This window comes from Bombina bombina, chromosome 1 (genome assembly GCF_027579735.1).
Source record: "Bombina bombina isolate aBomBom1 chromosome 1, aBomBom1.pri, whole genome shotgun sequence".
Lineage (NCBI taxonomy): Eukaryota > Metazoa > Chordata > Amphibia > Anura > Bombinatoridae > Bombina > Bombina bombina.
Genome location: NC_069499.1, coordinates 58,123,924 through 58,148,318, shown reverse-complemented (window position 1 = coordinate 58,148,318; position 24,395 = coordinate 58,123,924). Strand labels below are relative to the sequence as shown.

At 41.7% G+C, this 24,395-nt stretch overlaps 1 protein-coding gene across 1 annotated transcript in view; it reads left to right on the top strand.

Annotated features, from left to right (window-relative positions):
- Window positions 1-24,395, top strand: part of TDRD9 (tudor domain containing 9) — a 680,447-nt gene that overhangs the window by 197,154 nt on the left and 458,898 nt on the right. The window lies entirely within an intron of this gene.

Sequence of the window (24,395 nt, the reverse complement as noted above, 5' to 3'; positions counted from 1 at the left end):
TATTTCATATAAGTGGCGAGAGTCCATAAACTGTTATGTATTGGTTACACATTCCTACCAGGAGGAGGCAAAATTTCGCAAACCTCAAGAGCCTATAACCCCACACACACACCTCACACATAACTCAGTTTTAACTTTTCAGCCTTGGAGGTTGTTGAAGCATTAAGATGTGCTTGATTTCTTCAGTGAAAAGCGAGTACAGAGTACAGTGCTTGTCAGAGGAATGTGAAGGAAGTACTGCCTCATGACACCATGTTTTTTGCCTCACGGGAAATCTTTCATGGGCTCTCTGTAAATTCGGTCACAGGGATTCATCTTCTGCCTCCCTTTACAGATGACGTTATACTCCTATTCCATTACCTCTTCTGATATGTTTAAAGGGACACTGAACCCAAATTTTTTCTTCTGTAATTCAGAAAGAGCATGCCATTTTAAGCAACTTTCTAATTTGCTCCTATTATCAATTTTTCTTCATTCTCTTGTTATCTTTATTTGAAAAAGGCATCTAAGCTTTTTTTTGTTTCAGTACACTGGACAGCTTTTTTATTGGTGGATGAATTTATCCACCAATCAGCAAGGACAACCCAGGTTGTTCACCAAAAATGGGCCGGCATCTAAACTTACATTTGTGCATTTTAAATAAAGATACCAAGAGAATGAAGAAAATTTGATAATAGGAGTAAATTAGAAAGTTGCTTAAAATTTCATGCTCAATCTGAATCACGAAAGAAAAAATTTGGGTACAGTGTCCCTTTAAGTACTGGTTTGGCTTTCTGCAATTAGTGGACGAATGTCTATGGGTAAGTATATCTACTATTTCTTTCCTATTGCATGGAGAGTCCACAATTTCATTCTAATTACTAATGGGATATTCAACTCCTGGCCAGCAGGAGGAGGCAAAGAGCACCCCAGCAGAGCTGTTAAAGTGTCACTTCCCTTACCCATAATCCCTAGTCATTCTTTACCTCTATCATCGGGAGGATGTGCGAAAATGAGTGCCTCAGAAGAGGTGGTCCTTGCTTTATTTCTAACAACTATGCTACACCTTTATAGAAAACCAGAGTTGGTTACTGTTTTTTTCTTTTTCTACAGGTCACTGTCAGATGTGGAGTAATCTGTCACACCTAAGAAGCTGTTCTCTGCCTGACAGCCACTTCCACAGGTTTAGTGCTTTCTAGGTTAGAAGGTGCCAGCACTCTAAGAGTTAATTAAGGAAGATTTCTGTGGATGGTACTCAGGGGAAATGTATGTTTCTATATAAAGTTCATATATATTTAAAGGGCAGATTTTGGGGCACTACATTACCGAAGGGACTTTTTCTCTTGTTAAGTGTATCCAGTCCACGGATCATCCATTACTTGTGGGATATTCTCCTTCCCAACAGGAAGTTGCAAGAGGATCACCCACAGCAGAGCTGCTATATAGCTCCTCCCCTCACTGTCATATCCAGTCATTCTTTTGCAACTCTCAACTAAGATGGAGGTCGTAAGAGGACTGTGGTGTTTTATACTTAGTTTATTTCTTCAATCAAATGTTTATTTTTAAATGGTACCGGAGTGTACAGTTTATCTCAGGCAGTATTTAGAAGAAGAATCTGCCTGCGTTTTCTATGATCTTAGCAGAAGTAACTAAGATCCTTTGCTGTTCTCACATATTCTGATGAGTGAGGTAACTTCAGAGGGGGAATAGCGTTCAGGTTTTCCTGTAATAAGGTATGTGCAGTTAAAATATTTTTCTAGGGATGGAATTTGCTAGAAAATGCTGCTGATACCGAAGTAATGTAAGTAAAGCCTTAAATGCAGTGATAGCGACTGGTATCAGGCTTATTAATAGAGATACATACTCTTATAAAAGTGTATTTTAAAACGTTTGCTGGCATGTTTAATCGTTTTTTACATATGTTTGGTGATAAAACTTATTGGGGCCTAGTTTTTTCCACATGGCTGGCTTGAATTTTGCCTAGAAACAGTTCCCTGAGGCTTCACACTGTTGTAATAGGAGTGGGAGGGGCCTATTTTGGCGTTTTTTTGCACAGCAAAAATTACAGACACAGACATCCAGCTTCTTCCTGCATGATCCAGGACTTCTCTGAAGGGCTCAAAAGGCTTCAAAAGTCTTATTGAGGGAGGTAAAAAGCCACAGTAGAGCTGTGGCAGTTGTTGTGACTGTTTAAAAAACGTTTTTGTCATTTGTTATTCCGTTTTTGGTATTAAGGGGTTAATCATCCATTTGCAAGTGGGTGCAATGCTCTGCTAACTAGTTACATACACTGTAAAAATTTCGTTAGTGTAACTGCATTTTTTCACTGTTATTTCAAAATTTGGGAAAATTTGTGTTTCTTAAAGGCGCAGTAACGTTTTTTATATTGCTTGTAAACTTGTTTTAAAGTGTTTTCCAAGCTTGCTAGTCTCATTGCTAGTCTGTTTAAACATGTCTGACACAGAGGAACCTACTTGTTCATTATGTTTGAAAGCCATGGTGGAGCCCCATAGGAGAATGTGTACTAAATGTATTGATTTCACCTTAAACAGTAAAGATCAGTCTTTATCTATAAAAGAATTATCACCAGAGGGTTCTGTCAAGGGGGAAGTTATGCCGACTAACTCTCCCCACGTGTCAGACCCTTCGCCTCCCGCTCAGGGGACGCACGCTAATATGGCGCCAATTACATCAGGGACGCCCATAGCGATTACCTTGCAGGACATGGCTGCTATCATGAATAATACCCTGTCAGAGGTATTATCTAGATTGCCTGAATTAAGAGGCAAGCGCGATAGCTCTAGGGTTAGGAGAGATACAGAGCGCGCAAATGCTGTTAGAGCCATGTCTGATACTGCGTCACAGTATGCAGAACATGAGGACGGAGAGCTTCAGTCTGTGGGTGACATCTCTGACTCGGGGAAACCTGATTCAGAGATTTCTAATTTTAAATTTAAGCTTGAGAACCTCTGTGTATTGCTTGGGGAGGTATTAGCTGCTCTGAATGACTGTAACACAGTTGCAATTCCAGAGAAATTGTGTAGGCTGGATAGATACTATGCGGTGCCGGTGTGTACTGACGTTTTTCCTATACCTAAAAGGCTTACAGAAATTATTAGCAAGGAGTGGGATAGACCCGGTGTGCCCTTTTCCCCACCTCCTATATTTAGAAAAATGTTTCCAATAGACGCCACTACACGGGACTTATGGCAGACGGTCCCTAAGGTGGAGGGAGCAGTTTCTACTTTAGCAAAGCGTACCACTATCCCGGTTGAGGACAGTTGTGCTTTTTCAGATCCAATGGATAAAAAATTGGAGGGTTACCTTAAGAAAATGTTTATTCAACAAGGTTTTATTTTACAGCCCCTTGCATGCATTGCGCCTGTCACTGCTGCGGCGGCATTCTGGTTTGAGGCCCTGGAAGAGGCCATCCAGACAGCTCCATTGAATGAAATTATTGACAAGCTTAGAACGCTTAAGCTAGCTAACTCATTTGTTTCTGATGCCATTGTTCATTTGACTAAACTAACGGCTAAGAATTCCAGATTCGCCATCCAGGCGCGTAGGGCGCTATGGCTTAAATCCTGGTCAGCTGACGTGACTTCAAAGTCTAAATTACTCAACATTCCTTTCAAGGGGCAGACCTTATTCGGGCCTGGCTTGAAGGAAATTATTGCTGACATTACTGGAGGCAAGGGTCATACCCTTCCTCAGGACAGGGCCAAATCAAAGGCAAAACAGTCTAATTTTCGTGCCTTTCGAAATTTCAAGGCAGGAGCAGCATCAACTTCCTCCGCTTCAAAACAAGAGGGAACTGTTGCTCATTCCAGACAGGCCTGGAAACCTAACCAGTCCTGGAACAAGGGCAAGCAGGCTAGAAAGCCTGCTGCTGCCCCCAAGACAGCATGAAGGAACGGCCCCCTATCCGGAAACGGATCTAGTGGGGGGCAGACTTTCTCTCTTCGCCCAGGCGTGGGCAAGAGATGTTCAGGATCCCTGGGCGTTGGAGATCATATCTCAGGGATATCTTCTGGACTTCAAAGCTTCTCCTCCACAAGGGAGATTTCATCTTTCAAGGTTATCAGCAAACCAGATAAAGAAAGAGGCATTCCTAAGCTGTGTGCAAGACCTCCTAGTAATGGGAGTGATCCATCCAGTTCCGCGGACGGAACAAGGACAGGGATTTTATTCAAATCTGTTTGTGGTTCCGAAGAAAGAGGGAACCTTCAGACCAATCTTGGATCTAAAGATCTTAAACAAATTCCTCAGAGTTCCATCATTCAAAATGGAAACTATTCGGACCATCCTACCCATGATCCAAGAGGGTCAGTACATGACCACAGTGGACTTAAAGGATGCCTACCTTCACATACCGATTCACAAAGATCATCATCGGTTCCTAAGGTTTGCCTTTCTAGACAGGCATTACCAATTTGTAGCTCTTCCCTTCGGGTTGGCCACTGCCCCGATAATTTTTACAAAGGTTCTGGGCTCACTTCTGGCGGTTCTAGACGACATCCTGATACAGGCGTCAAGCTTTCAAATTGCCAAGTCTCATACAGAGATAGTTCTGGCATTTCTGAGGTCGCATGGGTGGAAAGTGAATGTGGAAAAGAGTTCTCTATCACCACTCACAAGAGTCTCCTTCCTAGGGACTCTTATAGATTCTGTAGAGATGAAAATTTACCTGACGGAGTCCAGGTTATCAAAACTTCTAAATGCTTGCCGTGTCCTTCATTCCATTCCACGCCCGTCAGTGGCTCAGTGCATGGAAGTAATCGGCTTAATGGTAGCGGCAATGGACATAGTGCCATTTGCGCGCCTGCATCTCAGACCACTGCAATTATGCATGCTAAGTCAGTGGAATGGGGATTACTCAGATTTGTCCCCTCTACTAAATCTGGATCAAGAGACCAGAGATTCTCTTCTCTGGTGGCTTTCTCGGGTCCATCTGTCCAAGGGTATGACCTTTCGCAGGCCAGATTGGACGATTGTAACAACAGATGCCAGCCTTCTAGGTTGGGGCGCAGTCTGGAACTCCCTGAAGGCTCAGGGATCGTGGACTCAGGAGGAGAAACTCCTCCCAATAAATATTCTGGAGTTAAGAGCAATATTCATTGCTCTTCTAGCTTGGCCTCAGTTAGCAACACTGAGGTTCATCAGATTTCAGTCGGACAACATCACGACTGTGGCTTACATCAACCATCAAGGGGGAACCAGGAGTTCCCTAGCGATGTTAGAAGTCTCAAAGATATTTCGCTGGGCAGAGTCTCACTCTTGCCTCCTGTCAGCGATCCACTTCCCAGGCGTAGAGAACTGGGAGGCGGATTTTCTAAGTCGTCAGACTTTTCATCTGGGGGAGTGGGAACTCCATCCGGAGGTGTTTGCTCAACTGGTCCATCGTTGGGGCAAACCAGAACTGGATCTCTTGGCGTCTCGCCAGAACGCCACGCTTCCTTGTTACGGATCCAGGTCCAGGGACCCGGGAGCAACGCTGATAGATGCTCTAGCAGCTCCTTGGTTCTTCAACCTGGCCTATGTGTTTCCACCGTTTCCTCTGCTCCCTCGACTGATTCTGATAGCGCCTGCGTGGCCACACAGAACCTGGTATGCAGACCTAGTGGACATGTCATCTCTTCCACCATGGACTCTGCCTCTGAGGCAGGACCTTCTAATACAAGGTCCTTTCAATCATCCAAATCTAATTTCTCTGAGACTGACTGCATGGAGATTGAACGCTTGATTCTATCAAGGCGTGGCTTCTCCGAGTCAGTCATTGATACCTTAATACAGGCTCGGAAGCCTGTCACCAGGAAAATCTACCATAAGATATGGCGTAAATATCTTTATTGGTGTGAATCCAAGAGTTACTCATGGAGTAAGGTTAGGATTCCTAGGATATTGTCCTTTCTCCAAGAGGGTTTGGACAAAGGCTTATCAGCTAGTTCTTTAAAAGGACAGATCTCTGCTCTGTCTATTCTTTTGCACAAGCGTCTGGCAGAAGTTCCAGACGTCCAGGCATTTTGTCAGGCTTTGGTTAGGATTAAGCCTGTGTTTAAAACTGTTGCTCCCCCGTGGAGCTTAAACTTGGTTCTAAAAGTTCTTCAGGGAGTTCCGTTTGAACCCCTTCATTCCATTGATATTAAACTTTTATCTTGGAAAGTTCTGTTTTTGATGGCTATTTCCTCGGCTCGAAGAGTCTCTGAGTTTTCTGCCTTACATTGTGATTCTCCTTATCTGATTTTTCATTCAGACAAGGTAGTTCTGCGTACCAAACCTGGGTTTTTACCTAAGGTGGTTTCTAACAGGAATATCAATCAAGAGATTGTTGTTCCATCATTGTGTCCTAATCCTTCTTCAAAGAAGGAACGTCTTTTGCATAATCTGGCCGTAGTCCGTGCCTTGAAGTTTTACTTACAGGCTATTAAAGATTTTCGTCAAACATCTGCCTGTTTGTCGTTTACTCTGGACAGAGGAGAGGAAAAAGCTTCGACAACCTCTCTCTCCTTTTGGCTTCGGAGCATAATACGCTTAGCCTATGAGACTGCTGGACAGCAGCCCCCTGAAAGGATTACAGCTCATTCTACTAGAGCTGTGGCTTCCACCTGGGCCTTTAAAAATGAGGCCTCTGTTGAACAGATTTGCAAGGCTGCGACTTGGTTTTCGCTTCACACCTTTTCAAAATTTTACAAATTTGACACTTTTGCTTCTTCGGAGGCTGTTTTTGGGAGAAAGGTTCTACAGGCAGTGGTTCCTTCCGTTTAAGTTCCTGCCTTGTCCCTCCCATCATCCGTGTACTTTAGCTTTGGTATTGGTATTCCACAAGTAATGGATGATCCGTGGACTGGATACACTTAACAAGAGAAAACATAATTTATGCTTACCTGATAAATTTATTTCTCTTGTAGTGTATCCAGTCCACGGCCCGCCCTGTCCTTTTAAGGCAGGTCTACATTTTAATTAAACTACAGTCACCACTGCACCCTATGGTTTCTCCTTTCTTGTCTTGTTTCGGTCGAATGACTGGATATGACAGTGAGGGGAGGAGCTATATAGCAGCTCTGCTGTGGGTGATCCTCTTGCAACTTCCTGTTGGGAAGGAGAATATCCCACAAGTAATGGATGATCCGTGGACTGGATACACTACAAGAGAAATAAATTTATCAGGTAAGCATAAATTATGTTTTTTTGAGGCTGAGATGGACATATATTATAACATTGGGTTATATGATTGTCTGGGCTCTGTTATAACGGGATTATAGAATTCCTCCTGTGCTGTTAAGGAGGATGTCTGCTTATAGTACTGCCGTTTTCTTTATTAAGGCAGTATTGGGAGAGTGGATCTGATCGTTTCTGATTTTCTATATAAGGAAACAATATGGGAGTTATTTTGTGCCTTTTTTTTTGTTTTTGTTTTTTACTTTGATGGCGCAGTTTCATTTTAGTTGCGGTCATATGTTCGCGCTTCCTCTATTCTGTGCAGACCGGAGGTTTTGCAGTGGTGTATTTCATGATCTCCTGTTCGTGTGCGGCTAGAAGAGAGTTTAAGAGAGTTCAAGATTTGTTAGTAGGACTTTCTCTGCTGGTTCAAGGAGCTGTAAGCCCTCAGAAGGGCTGAGGTTAACGGTGCTAAGTTTTTTGTTAAGTTCATAACTATCAAGTGAAGCATTAGTCTAGGAAGGTGGAAAGTGAATCTCCTAAGACTTTAGTTTGAATATTGCAAGAAAACATTAACAATTTTCTTTTTCTTCTTAATATGAGAGTCCACGGCATCATTCCTTACTGTTGGAAAATCCTGAACCTGGACACCAGGAGGAGGCAAAGACACCCCAGCCAAAGGCTTATATACCTCTCCCACTTCCCCCATCCCCCAGTCATTCTTTGTCTTTCGTCACAGGAGGATGGCAGAGAACTGTCAGAAGATTTTGGAGTTGTTCCTGTGGAGGGGTATATGCCTTTCGATATGGAACTGGAGTTTTAAGTAGTCTTGTCAGCCTCTCAAAGCATTGACGAAAGTTAGTCTGGAGATGCAGGGAGAGAGTTCCTGCGAACCCATCCAGACTGCCAGCTAACAGCTCCTTAAGCAACCATTGTTGACGAGTTTCACTGTCTGCTTTTTTCACTCAAGTCCATGTCAGGAGCTATGCTACAAGACTGTCACACTTGAGAGGCTGTGTTTCTGTTCCACAGCACGGAGTCTGGTTAGATCGTTTCAATTTTCTTTAATTAGCAAGAGTCCATGAGCTAGTGACGTATGGGATATACATTCCTACCAGGAGGGGCAAAGTTTCCCAAACCTCAAAATGCCTATAAATACGCCCCCCACCACACCCACAATTCAGTTTTACAAACTTTGCCTCCCTTGCAGGTGGTGAAGTAAGTTTGTGCTTGATTCTACGTTGATATGCGCTTCGCAGCAGGCTGAAGCACGGTTTTCCTCTCAGAGTGCAGTGAATGTCAAAGGGATGTGAAGAGAGTATTGCCTATTTGAATACCATGGTCTTCCTCTAGGGGATCTATTTCATAGGTTCTCTGTTATCGGTCGTAGAGATTTCTTCTCCTATCTCCCTTTTCAGATCGACGATATACTCTTATATACCATTACCTCTACTGATTCTCGTTTCAGTACTGGTTTGGCTATCTACTATATGTAGATAAGTGTCTTAGGGTAAGTAAGTCTTATTTCTATTTATGACACTCAAAGCTATGGTTGGGCACTTTATATGTAAAGTTCTAAATATATGTGTTTAAACTTATATTTGCCTTGATTCAGGATAATCAGTATTCCTTCATTCAGACTGTCAGTTTCATTTTTTTGGGGAAAATGCATATAAATTCATTTTTTCTTACCTTAATTTTCAATTGACTTTTTTTTTAAAAAATTGCGGGTTGTTAGGCTCGCGGGTGCAGAAAATGCTTCTATTTATTGCGTCATTTTTGGCGCGAGACATTTTTGGCGCAAAAATTTCGTCATTTCCGGCGTCATAGTCGGCGCCGGAAGTTTTTACGTAATTGCGACATTTTTGACGTATGTGTATTGCGGACGTTTTGTTTTTTTTGCGCCAATAGTTTTTTCACGCTATTTCAGTCTCACTTTTCAGTTGCTTCTGGTTTTCTAGAGGCTTGTTTCATTTTGCATTTTTTCCCATTCCTGAAACTGCCATTTAAGGAATTTGATAATTTTGCTTTATATGTTTGTTTTTTCTTTTACATATTGCAAGATGTCACTACCTGACCCTGGATCAGAATCTACTTCTGGAAAAGCGCTGCCTGATGTCGGTTCTACCAAAGCTAAGTGCATTTGTTGTAAACTTTTGGTAACTGTTCCGCCGGCTGTTGTTTGTGATAGTTGTCATGATAAGCTATCAAACGCAGATAGCATTTCCATTAGTAATAATCCATTGCCTGTTGTTGTTCCTTCAACATCTAATGTTCAGGATGTTAATGTTAAAGAATTTGTTTCTAAATCTATACGGAAGGCTCTGTCTGTTATTCCTCCTTCTAGTAAACGTAAGAGGTCTTTTATAACTTCATATATTTCAGATGAATTTTTAAATGACCGCCATCATTCTGACTTATCTATTTCTGATGAGGATCTATCTGGTTCAGAAGATTCTACCTCAGATATTGACACTGATAAATGTTCATATTTGTTTAAGATGGAGTTTATTTGTTCCTTACTTAAAGAAGTGTTGATTGCATTAGATATGGAGGAGTCTAGTCCTCTTGATATTAAAACTACTAAGCGTTTAAATTCAGTTTTTAAACCTCCCGTAGTTATTCCAGAAGTTTTTCCAGTTCCTGATGCTATTTCAGAAGTAATTTCTAGGGAATGGAATAGTCTGGGTACTTCATTTACTCCTTCTCCAAGGTTTAAGAAATTGTACCCTTTGCCATCTGATAGATTAGAGTTTTGGGAGAAAATCCCCAAGGTTGATGGGGCTATTTCTACTCTTGCTAAACGTACTACTATTCCTACGGCAGATAGTACTTCGTTTAAAGATCCTTTAGATAGGAAGCTTGAATCCTTTTTAAGGAAGGCTTATTTATGTTCAGGTAATCTTCTTAGACCTGCTATTTCTTTGGCTGATGTTGCTGCAGCTTCAACTTTCTGGTTGGAGGCTTTAGCGCAACAAGTGTCAGACCATAATGCTTATAGCATTGTTAAACTCTTTCAACATGCTAATAACTTTATTTGTGATGCCATTTTCGATATCATCAGAATTGATGTCAGGTATATGTCTTTAGCTATTTTAGCCAGAAGAGCTTTATGGCTTAAATCTTGGGATGCAGATATGACTTCTAAGTCAACTTTGCTTTCTCTTTCTTTCCAAGGTAATAAATTATTTGGTTCTCAGTTAGATTCAATAATTTCAACTGTTACTGGGGGGAAGGGAGCTTTTTTGCCTCAGGACAAAAAATCTAAGGTAAATATAGAGCTGCTAATCGTTTTCGTTCCTTTCGTCAGAATAAGGAAAAAAAGCCTGACCCTTCCACTAAAGGAACAGTTTCCGTTTGGAAACCTTCTCCAGTCTGGAATAAATCCAAGCCTTTTAGAAAATCAAAACCAGCTCCCAAGTCCGCATGAAGGTGCGGCCCTCATTCCAGCACAGCTGGTAGGGGGCAGGTTACGATTTTTCAAAGATGTTTGGATCAATTCGATTCAAAGTCTTTGGATTCAGAACATTGTTTCACAAGGGTACAGAATAGGTTTCAAGGTAAAACCGCCTGTGAGAAGATTTTTTTCTCTCACGCATTCCAATAAACCCAGTTAAGGCTCAGGCATTTCTTTCATGTAATTGGCAAGAGTCCATGAGCTAGTGACATATGGGATATACAATCCTACCAGGTGGGGCAAAGTTTCCCAAGCCTCAAAATGCCTATAAATACACCCCTCACCACACCCACAATTCAGTTTTACAAACTTTGCCTCCTATGGAGGTGGTGAAGTAAGTTTGTGCTAAGATTTCTACGTTGATATGCACTTCTCAGCATTGTTGAAGCCGATTCCTCTCAGAGTAAAGCGAATGTCAGAGGGACGTGAAGGGGGTATCACCTATTGAATACGATGATTTCTCTAACGGGGGTCTTTTTCATGGGTTCTCTGTTATCGGTCGTAGAGATTCATCTCCTACCTCCCTTTTCAGATCGACGATATACTCTCAAATTTACCATTACCTCTACTAAGAACTGTTTTAGTATTGGTTTGGCTATCTGCTATATGTGGATGGGTGTCTTTTGGTAAGTATGTTTTCATTTACTTAAGACACTCTCAGCTATGGTTTGGCACTTTATGCAAATTATATAAAGTTCTAAATATATGTATTGTACTTATATTTGCCATGAGTCAGGTTCATGTATTTCCTTCTGCAGACTGTCAGTTTCATATTTGGGAATATAAACACTTTAAGAAATTTATTTCTTACCTGGGGTTTAGTCTTTTTCAATTTGACTACTTTTTGCATTTGCGGGTATTAGGCCCGCGGGTGCGTCAAATGTTAGACTTTATTACGTCATTTTTGGCGCAGGAAATTACGTTTTTGACGCAACTTCGTCATTTCCGGCGTCATACGTGACGTCGAGACCTTTCACACAGCAGCGTCATTAGTGACGCAAGTGTGTCATTTCCGGTCATTTTTGGTGCCAAAAAAGTTTACGTTACGTTGTGAGTCATACTTGGCGCCAATTTTTCTTCATTATTTCAATACCCCATTGTTGTTTGCCTCCTGCTTTCTTTTCTATCAAGAGGCCTATGCTTTTGCATTTTTTCCCATTCCTGAAACTGTCATTTAAGGAAATAGATGATTTTGCTTTATATGTTGTTTTTTTCTCTTACATTGAGCAAGATGTCCCAATCTGATCCTGCCTCTGAAGTTTCTGCTGGAATATTGCTGCCTGACATGAGTTCTACAAAAGCTAAGTGCATTTGTTGTAAAATTGTAGAAATTATTCCACCGAATGTCATTTTGTAATAGTTGTCATGATAAACTTTTACATGCAGATAGTGTTTCTATCAGTAATAGTACATTGCCAGTTGCAGTTCCTTCAACTTCTAATGTGCATGATATGCCTGTAAATTTTAAAGAATTTGTTTCTGATTCTATTATGAAGGCTTTGTCTGCATTTCCACCTTCTAATAAACGTAAAAGGTCTTTTAAAACTTCTCATTTAGCTGATGAAATTTCAAATGACCAACAACATAATAATTCATCCTCTTCTGATGAGGATCTATCTGAAACAGAAGATCCTTCCTCAGATATTGACACTGACAAATCTACTTATTTATTTAAAATAGAGTATATGCGTTCTTTATTAAAAGAAGTGTTAATTACTTTGGATATTGAGGTAACCAGTCCTATTGACGTTCAGTCTAATAAACGTTTAAATACTGTTTTTAAACCTCCTGTGGTTTCCCCAGGTGTTTTTCCCATTCCTGAGGCTATTTCTGATATGGTTTCTAGGGAATGGAATAAGCCAGGTACTTCCTTTATTCCTTCTTCAAGGTTTAAGAGATTGTATCCTTTACTAGCAAAATCTATAGAGTTTTTGCAAAAGGTCCCCAAAGTTGATGGGGCTATTTCTACTCTTGCTAAACGTACCACTATTCCTATGGAAGATAGCACTTCCTTTAGGGATCCTTTAGATAGGAAACTTGAATCTTATCTAAGGAAGGCCTATTTATATTCAGGTCATCTTCTCAGACCTGCTATTTCTTTGGGTGATGTTGCGGCTGCATCAACTTTCTGGTTGGAAACTTTAGCGCAACATGAATTGGATTTTCACATATCTAGCATTGTTCGCTTACTGCAACATGCTAATCATTTTATTTATGATGCAATTTTTGATATAATCAAAATTGATGTTAGATCCATGTCTTTAGCTGTATTAGCTAGAAGAGCTTTATGGCTTAAATCTTGGAATGCTGATATGACATCTAAATCTAGATTACTATCTCTTTCTTTCCAAGGTAATAATTTATTTGGTTCTCAGTTGGATTCTATTATTTCAACTATCACTGGAGGAAAAGGAGTTTTTTTGCCTCAGGATAAAAAACCTAAGGGTAAATCTAAGGCTTCTCACCGTTTTCGTTCCTTTCGTCAGAATAAGGAACAAAAGCTCAATCCTCCTCCCAAGGAATCTGCTTCCAGTTGGAAGCTTTCCTCAAATTGGAATAAATCCAAGCCATTTAGGAAACCAAAGTCTGCCCCTAAGTCCGCATGAAGGTGCGGCCCTCATTCCAGCTCAGCTGGTAGGGGGCAGATTAAGGTTTTTCAAGGATTTTTGGATAAAATCTGTCCAAAATCATTGGATTCAGATCATTGTCTCTCAAGGGTATCGAATAGGATTCAAAGTAAGACCTCCTGTGAGAAGATTTTTTCTCTCACGCATCCCTGTAAATCCAGTAAAAGCTCAGGCTTTTCTGAAGTGTGTTTCAGACCTGGAGTCTTCAGGGGTAATCATGCCAGTTCCTCTTCAGGAACAAGGTTTGGGGTTTTATTCAAACCTATTCATTGTACCAAAGAAAGAAATTTTTTTCAGACCAATTCTGGATCTGAAAATTTTGAATCGTTATGTAAGAGTACCAACTTTCAAGATGGTGACTATAAGGACTATTCTGCCTTTTGTTCAGCAAGGACATTATATGTCCACAATAGACTTGCAGGATGCATACCTTCATATTCCAATTCATCCAGAACACTTTCAGTTTCTGAGATTCTCTTTTCTAGACAAGCACTACCAATTTGTTGCTCTTCCATTTGGCCTAGCAACAGCTCCAAGAATCTTTTCAAAGGTTCTGGGTGCCCTACTATCTGTAGTCAGAGAACAGGGTATTGCAGTGTTTCCTTATTTGGACGATATCTTGGTACTAGCTCAGTCTTTACATACTGCAGAATCTCACACGAATCAACTAGTGTTGTTTCTTCGGAAACATGGTTGGAGGATCAATTTACCAAAAAGTTTCTTGATTCCTCAGACAAGGGTCAACTTTTTAGGCTTCCAGATAGATTCAGTGTCCATGACTCTGTCTCTAACAGACAAGAGACATTTAAAGTTGGTTGCAGCCTGCCGGCACCTTCAGTCTTAGTCACTCCCTTCAGTGGCTATGTGCATGGAAGTTTTAGGTCTCATGACTGCAGCATCGGACGCGATCCCCTTTGCTCGTTTTCACATGAGACCTCTACAGCTTTGTATGCTGAATCAATGGTGCAGGGGTTATACAAAGATATCACAATTAATATCCTTGAATCCCAATGTACGACACTCTCTGACATGGTGGATAGATCACCATTGTTTGGTTCAAGGGGCTTCTTTTGGGGATCTCTGACAGCACAAGGGGTTTGGAAATCTCAAGAGGCGAGATTACCAATAAATATTTTAGAACTCCGTGCAATTCTCAGGGCTCTTCAGTTCTGGCCTCTACTAAAGAGAGAACCGTTCATTTGTTTTCAGACAGACAATATCACAACTGTGGCTTATGTCAATCATCGGGGTGGGACTCACAGTCCCCAAGCTATGAAAGACGTATCTCGGATACTTGCCTGGGCGGAATCCAGCTCCTGTCTAATATCTGCGGTGCATATCCCAGGCGTAGACAATTGGGAGGCGGATTATCTCAGCCGCCAGACTTTACATCCAGGGGAGTGGTCTCTCCATCCAGATGTGTTTTCTCAGATTGTTCAGATGTGGGGGCTTCCAGAGATAGATCTCATGGCCTCTCATCTAAACAAGAAACTTCCCAGATACCTGTCCAGGTCCAGGGATGTTAAGGCGGAAGCACTGGATGCGCTGACACTTCCTTGGTGTTATCAACCTGCTTACATCTTTCCGCCTCTAGTTCTCCTTCCAAGAGTGATCTCCAAAATCATCATGGAACAGTCTTTTGTGTTGCTGGTGGCTCCAGCATGGCCACACAGGTTTTGGTATGTGGATCTGGTTCGGATGTCAAGTTGCCCGCCTTGGCCACTTCCGTTATGGCCAGACCTACTATCTCAAGGTCCGTTTTTCCATCAGGATCTCAAATCATTAAATTTGAAGGTGTGGAAATTGAACACTTAGTTCTAAGTCATAGAGGTTTCTCTGACTCAGTGATTAATACTATGTTACAAGCTCGTAAATCTGTTTCTAGAAAGATTTATTATAGAGTTTGGAAGACTCACATTTCGTGGTGTTCTTCTCATAAATTCTCCTGGCATTCTTTTAGAATTCCTAGAATTTTACAGTTTCTTCAGGATGGTTTGGATAAGGGTTTGTCTGCAAGTTCCTTGAAAGGACAAATCTCCGCTTTTTCTGTTTTATTTCACAGAAAGATTGCTATTCTTCCTGATATTCACTGTTTTGTATAGGCTTTAGTTCGTATTAAGCCTGTCATTAAATCAATTTCTCCTCCTTGGAGTCTTAATTTGGTTCTGAAGGCTTTACAGGCTCCTCCATTTGAGCCTATGCATTCTATGCATATCTTCATATTCCAATTCATCCGGACCACTATCAGTTCCTGAGATTCTCTTTTCTAGCCAAGCATTACCAATTTGTTGCTCTTCCTTTTGGCCTAGCAACAGCTCCAAGGATCTTTTCAAAGTTTCTCGGTGCCCTTCTCTCTGTAATCAGGGAGCAGGGTATTGCGGTATTTCCTTATTTGGACGATATCTTGGTACTTCCTCAGTCTTTACATTCTGCAGAATCTCACACGAATCAACTTGTGTTGTTTCTTCAAAGACATGGTTGGAGGATCAATTTACCAAAGAGTTCCTTGATTCCTCAGACAAGGGTAACCTTTTTGGGTTTCCAAATAGATTCAGTGTCCATGACTTTGTCTCTAACAGAGAAAAGACGTCTGAAATTGGTTTCAGCTTGTCGTAACCTTCCGTTTCAATCTTTCCCTTCAGTAGCTTTGTGCATGGAAATTTTAGGTCTCATGACTGCAGCATCGGACGCGATCCCCTTTGCTCGTTTTCACATGAGACCTCTCCAGCTTTGTATGCTGAACCAATGGTGCAGGGATTATACAAAGATATCACAATTAATATCCTTGAATCCCAATGTTCGATCTTCTCTGACTTGGTGGTTGGATCACCATCATTTAGTTCAAGGGGCCTCCTTTGTTCGTCCAACCTGGACTGTGATCTAAACAGATGCGAGCCTTTCAGGTTGGGGAGCTGTATGGGGATCTCTGACAGCGCAGGGGGTTTGGGAATCTCAGGAGGCGAGATTACCAATCTTCAGTTCTGGCCTCTTCTGAAGAGAGAATCGTTTATTTGTTTTCAGACAGACGATGTCACAACCGTGGCATATGTCAATCATCAAGGGGGGGACTCACAGTTCTCAGGCTATGAGAGAAGTATCCCGGATACTTGCATGGGCGGAATCCAGCTCCTGTCTAATTTCTGCGGTTCACATCCCAGGTATAGACAATTGGGAAGCGTATTATCTCAGTCGCCAGACGTTACATCCGGGCGAATGGTCTCTTCACCCAGAGGTATTTCTTCAGATTGTTCAAATCTGGGGACTTCCAGAAATAGATCTGATGGCCTCTCATCTAAACAAGAAACTTCCCAGGTATCTGTCCAGATCCAGGGATCCTCAGGCAGAAGCGGTGGACGCGTTGTCACTTCCTTGGAATTATCAACCTGCTTATATCTTTCCGCCTCTAGTTCTTCTTCCAAGAGTGATTTCCAAAATCCAAATGGAGCGTTCGTTTGTTCAGCTGGTGGCTCCAGCATGGCCACACAGGTTTTGGTATGCAGATCTCGTTCGGATGGCCAGTTGCCAACCTTGGACACTTCCGTTAAGGCCAGACCTTCTGTCTCAAGGCCCATTTTTCCAACAGGATCTCAAATCATTAAATTTGAAGGTATGGAAATTGAACGCTTAATACTTAGTCATAGAGGATTCTCTGACTCAGTGATTAATACTATGTTACAGGCTCGTAAATCTGTGTCTAGAAAGATCTATTACTGAGTCTGGAAGACTTACATTTCTTGGTGTTCTTCACATAAATTCTCTTGGCATTCTTTTAGAATTCCTAGAATTTTACAATTTCTTCAAGATGGTTTGGATAAGGGTTTGTCTGCAAGTTCCTTGAAAGGACAAATCTTTGCTCTTTCTGTTCTTTTTCACAGAAAGATTGCTAATCATCCTGATATTCATTGTTTTGTACAAGGCTTTGGTTCGTATCAAGCCTGTCATTAAGTCAATCTCTCCTCCTTGGAGTCTCAATTTGGTTCTGAGGGCTTTACAGGCTCCTCCGTTTGAACCTATGCATTCTCTGGACATTAAATTACTTTCTTGGAAAGTATTGTTCCTTTTGGCTATCTGTTCTGCTAGAAGAGTTTCTGAGTTATCTGCTCTTTCTTGTGAATCTCCTTTTCTAATTTTTCATCAGGATAAGGCAGTGTTGCGGACTTGATTTAAATTTTTACCTAAAGTTGTGAATTCTAACAAAATTAGAAGAGAAATTGTTGTCCCTTCATTGTGTCCTAATCCTAAGAATTCTCTAGAAAAGTCTTTGTATTCTTTGGATGTAGTTAGAGCTTTGAAATATTGTGTCGAAGCTACTAAAGATTTCAGAAAGACTTCTAGTCTATTTGTTATCTTTTCTGGTTCTAGGAAAGGTCAGAAGGCTTCTGCCATTTCTTTGACGTCTTGGTTAAAATCTTTGATTCATCATGCTTATGTGGAGTCGGGTAAAACCCCGCCTCAAAGGATTACGGCTCATTCTACTAGGTCAGTTTCTACTTCCTGGGCTTTTAGGAATGAAGCCTCTGTTGATCAGATTTGCAAAGCAGCAACTAGGTCTTCTTTGCATACTTTTACTAAATTCTACCATTTTGATGTTTTCTCCTCTTCTGAAGCAGTTTTTGGTAGAAAAGTACTTCAAGCAGCTGTTTCAGTTTGATTCTTCTGCTTATGATTTCAGTTTTTTTCTTTATAAGATTAAAACTTTTTGTTTTGGGTTGTGGATTATTTTTTCAGCGGAATTGGCTGTCTTTATTTTATCCCTCCCTCTCTAGTGACTCTTGCGTGGAAGTTCCACATCTTGGGTATCTGCTATCCCATACGTCACTAGCTCATGGACTCTTGCTAATTACATAAAAGAAAACATCATTTATGTAAGAACTTACCTGATAAATTCATTTCTTTCATATTAGCAAGAGTCCATGAGGCCCACCCTTTTTTATGGTGGTTATGATTTTTTTGTATAAAGCACAATTATTCCAATTCCTTATTTTTGATGCTTTTGCTCCTTTCTTATCACCCTACTTCTTGGCTATTCGTTAAACTGAATTGTGGGTGTGGTGGGGGGCGTATTTATAGGCATTTTGAGGTTTGGGAAACTTTGCCCCTCCTGGTAGGAATGTATATCCCATACGTCACTAGCTCATGGACTCTTGCTAATATGAAAGAAATTAATTTATCAGGTAAGTTCTTAAATAAATTATGTTTTTACTTATGTTGAAATTGCTGAAGACAGGGTCACAGTGTGACTCCTTTTATCTTTATAGAATCATGGGTTAATATCTCCTGAACGTGGTTATTAAACAGTGGGGATTAATCAAATGTGTTACTTTGATTTTATGCTGGTTTATGTGTGAGAATTTATTTTTTTGGGTTCATAGACTGTTATGCGGTAACGGAACATACAGGGTTTTACTTTCACTTTGAATGCTGCGCAGCTTGCAGCTTGGTGCACTTTTTCTCATAGCAGGGGCAGTCCTGCCTTGCACACTACGTGACCGGGTGTGGTCACACTTTCGTTTTCTCTCCTGACCGAGCTAGCTGTCGGAGAGGTTGCTTCCTTCTCTGGTTGCCTGGGTCTAGGAGATGGTGAGTGCCCCAGTCATTGGGAGTATAAAGATGCCATTTTTTGAGAAATAAAAAGTTAATTTATTCTGTATCCTACTGTTGTTAGTGCAAGCTATGAAGGATTCCTAATAGAAATACCTGTCTATATTGTGAGGAGGTCTTGGTGTGCCCAACCTCTCAACTGTGTTCCATATGCATCAACAAGGTTATTATGTCTAAGAAGGTTAACTCCTTTAGTACTACTGAGCTGTCCACCTTTGAGGACTTTGCTGTCCCGTGAGGTGCATACCCATCAGTCATCTCCATTGTCACATGCAGCTTTATTTGGTCCAGTCCTGGACTCCATTATCTCCACGGTTACAGGGGGCAAGGGTGCCGTCCTACCGCCGGATGAAAAGAAAAAAATCTAAGGGACAAGGATCTAGTTCTGAAAAGTCCCAACATTAGCAGTCCTCCTTTAAGCCGGAGCAAACCAAGAGCACTTGGAAGCCGGCTCAATTCTGGAATAAATCCAAACAGAACAAGAAGCCTGGAGAGAACAAGTCGGCATGAAAGGGCGGCCCCCGATCAGGCGCTGGATCGTGTAGGGGGAAGACTGTCGCTGTTTTCAGACGCTTGGTTCAGGGACGTGCAGGATCCGTGGGTCCTGGAGGTCATAGCTCAGGGATACAAGAAATGTTTCAAATCTCATCCACCCAAGGGCAGATTTCTCCTCTCAAGCCTGTTTTCAAAACCAGAAAAGAGGGAAGCCTTTCTGGGGTGTGTGCGGGATCTGTCCTCCTTAGGGGTCATTGTCCCCGTTCCTATTGCAGAAAGAGGTTTGGGATACTATTCAAACCTGTTCATGGTCCCAAAGAAGGAGGGAACGTTCCGCCTGATTCTGGACCTAAAGTGCTTTAACAAGTTTCTAAATGTCCCCTCGTTCAAGATGGATAAAATAAAGGTCCATCCTTCCTCTAGTTCAGGTAGGACAGTTCATGACCACTATAGATCTGAAGTTTGCCTACTTTCACGTTCCAATCCACAGGGACCACTTCCAGTTCCTAAGGTTTGAATTCCTGGATCAGCACTTCCAGTTCATTGCACTTCCGTTTGGTCTAGCTACTGCTCCAAGAATTTTTGCAAAGGTTCTAGGGGCTTTCCTGTCTGTTGCCAGAACCCAAGGTATAGCAGTAGCCCCCTACTTGGATGACATTCTGGTTCAAGCACCATTTTTTCATCTAGCGGAGGACCATTCGGTATCTCATCTCTCTCTTCTTCGATCATATGGATGGAAGATAAATTTAGAAAAGAGTTGTCTTATTCTAAGCACCAGTTTAGAATTCCTGGGTACTATAATAGACTCAATATTCATGAGGATATTTCTAACTGACCAAAGACGTTGCAAGCTAGCTTCAGCATGTCTTGCCCTCCGGATCTCCTTAAGGCCATCTGTGGCTTAGTGTATGGAGGTATTTGGTCTCATGGTGTCCAGCATGGACATAATTCCCTTTGCCAAGTTCCGTCTCAGACCATTACAGCTATGCATGCTGAGACACTGGATCGGCGATCGTTCAGATCTGTCTCAACAGATTTCCCTGGACAGCCGGTCGAGAGAATTGCTCTCTTGGTGGCTCTGTCCAGATCATCTGTCCCGAGCGATATCCTTTCTAAGACCATCCTGGGAGATTGTGACTACGGACGCAAGTCTATCAGGATGGGGAGATGTTTGGGGTGCCAAGAAGGCACAGGGCCTGTGGTCTCAGGAGGAGCTCTTCCTCTCGATCAACATTCTGGAACTTCGAGCAATCTACAATGCTCTAAAGGCTTGGCCTCTTCTGGGTTCATCCCGGTTTATCAGATTCCAATCAGACAATGTAACCTCGGTGGCTTACATCAACCATCAGGGGGGAATGAGAAGCTCCCTAGAAATGAAGTATCTCGGATTCTGGAGTGGGCGGAGGCCCACAGCTGTTCGCTGCCAGCAGATTTTCTCAGCAGACAATCCTTTCATCCAGGGGAATGGTCTCTCCATCCCAAAGTGTTTGCAGAGATATGCAACATGTGGGGGACGCCAGAGATAGATCTCATGGCGTTTCGTCTCAATACCAAGCTACCAAAATATGGGTCGAGGTCCAGGGATCCTCAGGCGGAGCTAATAGATGCATTAGTGGTGCCTTGGAGGTTCAGTCTAATCTAACTTTTTCCGCCATTACCACTCCTTCCTTGGGTAGTGGCCCGCATCAAGCAGGAGCAGGCGTCAGTAATACTGTTTGCTCCATCATGGCCGCCAAGGACGTGGTTTTCGGATCTAGTAAGGATGTCATCTCCTCCTCCATGGAAGTTACCTTGTTGCAACGATCTTCTGGAACAGGGTCCTTTTGTTCATCAAAATCTAAATTCTCTGAGGCTGACTGCGTGGAGATTGAACGCTTAGAAATCCCTCTCTTGGCAAGAACTGAGTTATTGATTCTCTCATTCAAGCTCATAAGCCTGTTACTCGACGCATCTATCATAAGGTGTGGATAACCTACTTATTCTGGTGTGAAGAGCGTGGATTTTCTTGGCATAAAGTAAAGTTTGCCAAAATTCAATTGGTTTTCCAGGATGGACTGGAGAAGGGTCTTTCGGCCAGTTCCCTGAGGGGACAGATTTTGGCCTTGTCTGCTTTACTGCACAAGAGGCTCTCTGAGCTTCCAGATGTTCAGTCTTTTGTTAAGGCTCTGATTAGGATCAGACCTGTGTTCAGATCTTCGGCTCCCCCTTGGAGTCTGAATCTGGTTCTTAAAGTTTTGCAACGCGCTCCGTTTTAGCCTATGCATGAAATTGACATTAAGTTGTTGTCCTGGAAAGTTCTTTTTCTACTGGCTATTGCTTCTGCACGCAGAGTATCTGAAATTGCCGCCTTGCAATGTGAGCCTCCTTATCTGGTGTTCCATTCGGATAATGCAGTCCTACGTACTAATTTAGGGTTTTTCCCTAAAGTCGTGTCAGACCGCAACATCAATCAAGAGATTGTGGTACCTTCTTTCTGTCTTAATCCTTCTTTGAAGGAACATTTACTTCATAATTTGGACGTGGTTCTTGCCTTGAAGTTTTATTTTCAGGCAACTAAGGATTTTAGGCAAACTTCTTCCTTGTTTGTGGCATATTCTGGGAAGCGTAAGGGTCAGAAGGTCTCTTCGACTTCCTTATCATTTTGGTTGAGGAGTCTCATGCGCTTAGCTTAGGAGACAGTGGGACTTAAACCTCTTCAGAGAATTACGGCTCATTCTAATAGAGCAGTGGCTTCCTCTTGGGCCTTTAAGAACGAGGCCTCTATGGATCAGATTTGTAAGGTGGCTACCTGGTCCTCCTTACACACTTTTTCTAAATTTTACAAGTTTGATGTTTTTTCTTCAGCTGAACCAGCCTTCGGGAGAGAGGTTTTGCAGGCTGTGGTGCCCTCAGATTAGGGTCCGCCTCTCTTTTTGTCCCATTATCATTCAGTGTCCTCGAGCTTGGGTATAAGTTTCCCAACAGTAAGGAATGAAGCCGTGGACTCTCCTTATATTAAGAAAGAAAACATAAATTATGCTTACCAGATAATTTAATTCCCTTCTGTATAAGGAGAGTCCACGGCCCCCGCACGTGTTTCTCCGATGTGCGGCCCCCTAAATTTATATTTCTCTTCTCGCACCTTTTATAATTTATTTCTCCTACTGTTCCTTGTTCCCTTGGCAGAATGACTGGGCTATGGGGGAAGTGGGAGAGGTATTTAAGCCTTTGGCTGGGGTGTCTTTGCTGCCTCCTGGTGGCCAGCTTCAGTATTTCCCAACAGTAAGGAATGAAGCCGTGGACTCTCCTTATGCAGAAGGAAATGAAATGATCTGGTAAGTATAATTTGTTTTTTAATATATTTCTCCTGTATAGCTTGATTTCACTTCTTTTAATTTGCTGCAATAATGGCATGCCCTGCAGCAAAAACATGGGTAAAAACCTTGAACTTCCCTACCAAAAAGATCTAGTTGTTTGTTGTGTTTTTTCTTTTCTTTAAATTCACTTGGGACTAATATGTTCTTAAAGTTCTTGGATTTTCTATACACAAAAGCAGGATTAATAGTTTATCACCTATAATTGGATCTTAATAAAACAAGACGAGAGGGCACACACTATAAAAGGTGCAACATATAAGTAAATATCAATACATAAATATATACATATATAGATAAAGAATAAACAAAATTGGTCAAAATTAATAAAAATCCCAAATTAAATACAATACTGTGCACTGTCCGTAATATTCAAAAGGAAAACAAGTGCTGCAAAACGGCTGCTCTCCTCCTCACAGACGTATATGGGTAGAACTATAAAGAAAGCATATAGCAGAGGGGCGCCTCATGTGTAGATCAGCATATTCAAACATTAGCATGTAGACATTCAAGCCAAATCGGTACTCACATTTTATGTACTAGTAGGAACAGGCTGCTAACTCTGGATGTATCAACTAACCCTCTCCTGGCTCCACCGAAGTATACAGATGCGGTCCAACCCACTACAGTAGGTGACTCCAGATACTCAGGTGCAATGTAGTGATAGGTAGATAATTTAAAAAGGTACTTCCACTAGGCTCATAGTTATAAGAATGGTTTATTAAAAACACTTTAAAAACATTCAAGCAGTGGATATAGACGGCATGTACAATATACCCCCTATCTATGCAACGTGATTTTCTGCTTTGATACCAGCCGTTTCCTCAGGCATCAAGGAAACGGCTAGCTTATTGTTAGGAATAGTTTAGTATTCAGAATGGATGTGATTGATGTTTCAGGGTGTGTTAGGATTATCCGTGGAAGGCTTTTTCCCTTTCCTAAGATATGGAGAGTTCACAACGTCAATCAATTACTAGTGGGAATATCACTCCTGGCCAGTAGGCTGGAGGCAAAGAGCACCACAGCAAAGATGTTAAGTGTCACTCCCCTACCCATAATCCCCAGTTATTCTCTTTGCCTCCGTCAGTGGAGGAGGTGAAGTTTGGTGTCTGAAGAAATTAATTCCTTTTTTGGGTAATTTTCCCTGCAAGCAAGGATTTGGGTTTAGCTGAGCCCACGTCAATCTCTTCAGTTGAGTAGTGGTGGCTTTTAAGCAGTTAGGAAGTTGTGAGGTGCTCCTTGCTTTGTTGCCACATTGCTGCCCATGGTACAGAAAGCCAGGGTTGGTTACTCTGTTCTTTCTTTTTCTACAGGTCTCTGTAAGGAGTGTGTGTCCTTTCGCGCCTTGTGAGCTGTCTTCCTGCCAGACAGCTAAACTGCAGGTAAGTGCTTTTGTCTTCTAGGTTTTGGAGACTTGCCCTTCAGAAGAATATGTCAAATACAGTAGATGGGGACATTTTTAAAATCCTTTATACAGGATTTTCTTTGGCAGTGGGCAGGCACATTATGTATGTTGAGACTAGGAGTTAATCTTCCCTTTATTGGGACATTTTTCCTCTTTGGGCTAATTTTGTTGAAATGCTAGTATGTGTGTGGCTTATGTTTTATACAGGGATTTATGTATAAACTTAAAATTTGGCAGTTGGTTTTCTTTACTTGCTTAGCTAGAACAGGCTAACTGACAGACTGCTTGAGCGTTTGTGTAAATTAAGCTCTGGTGTTTTA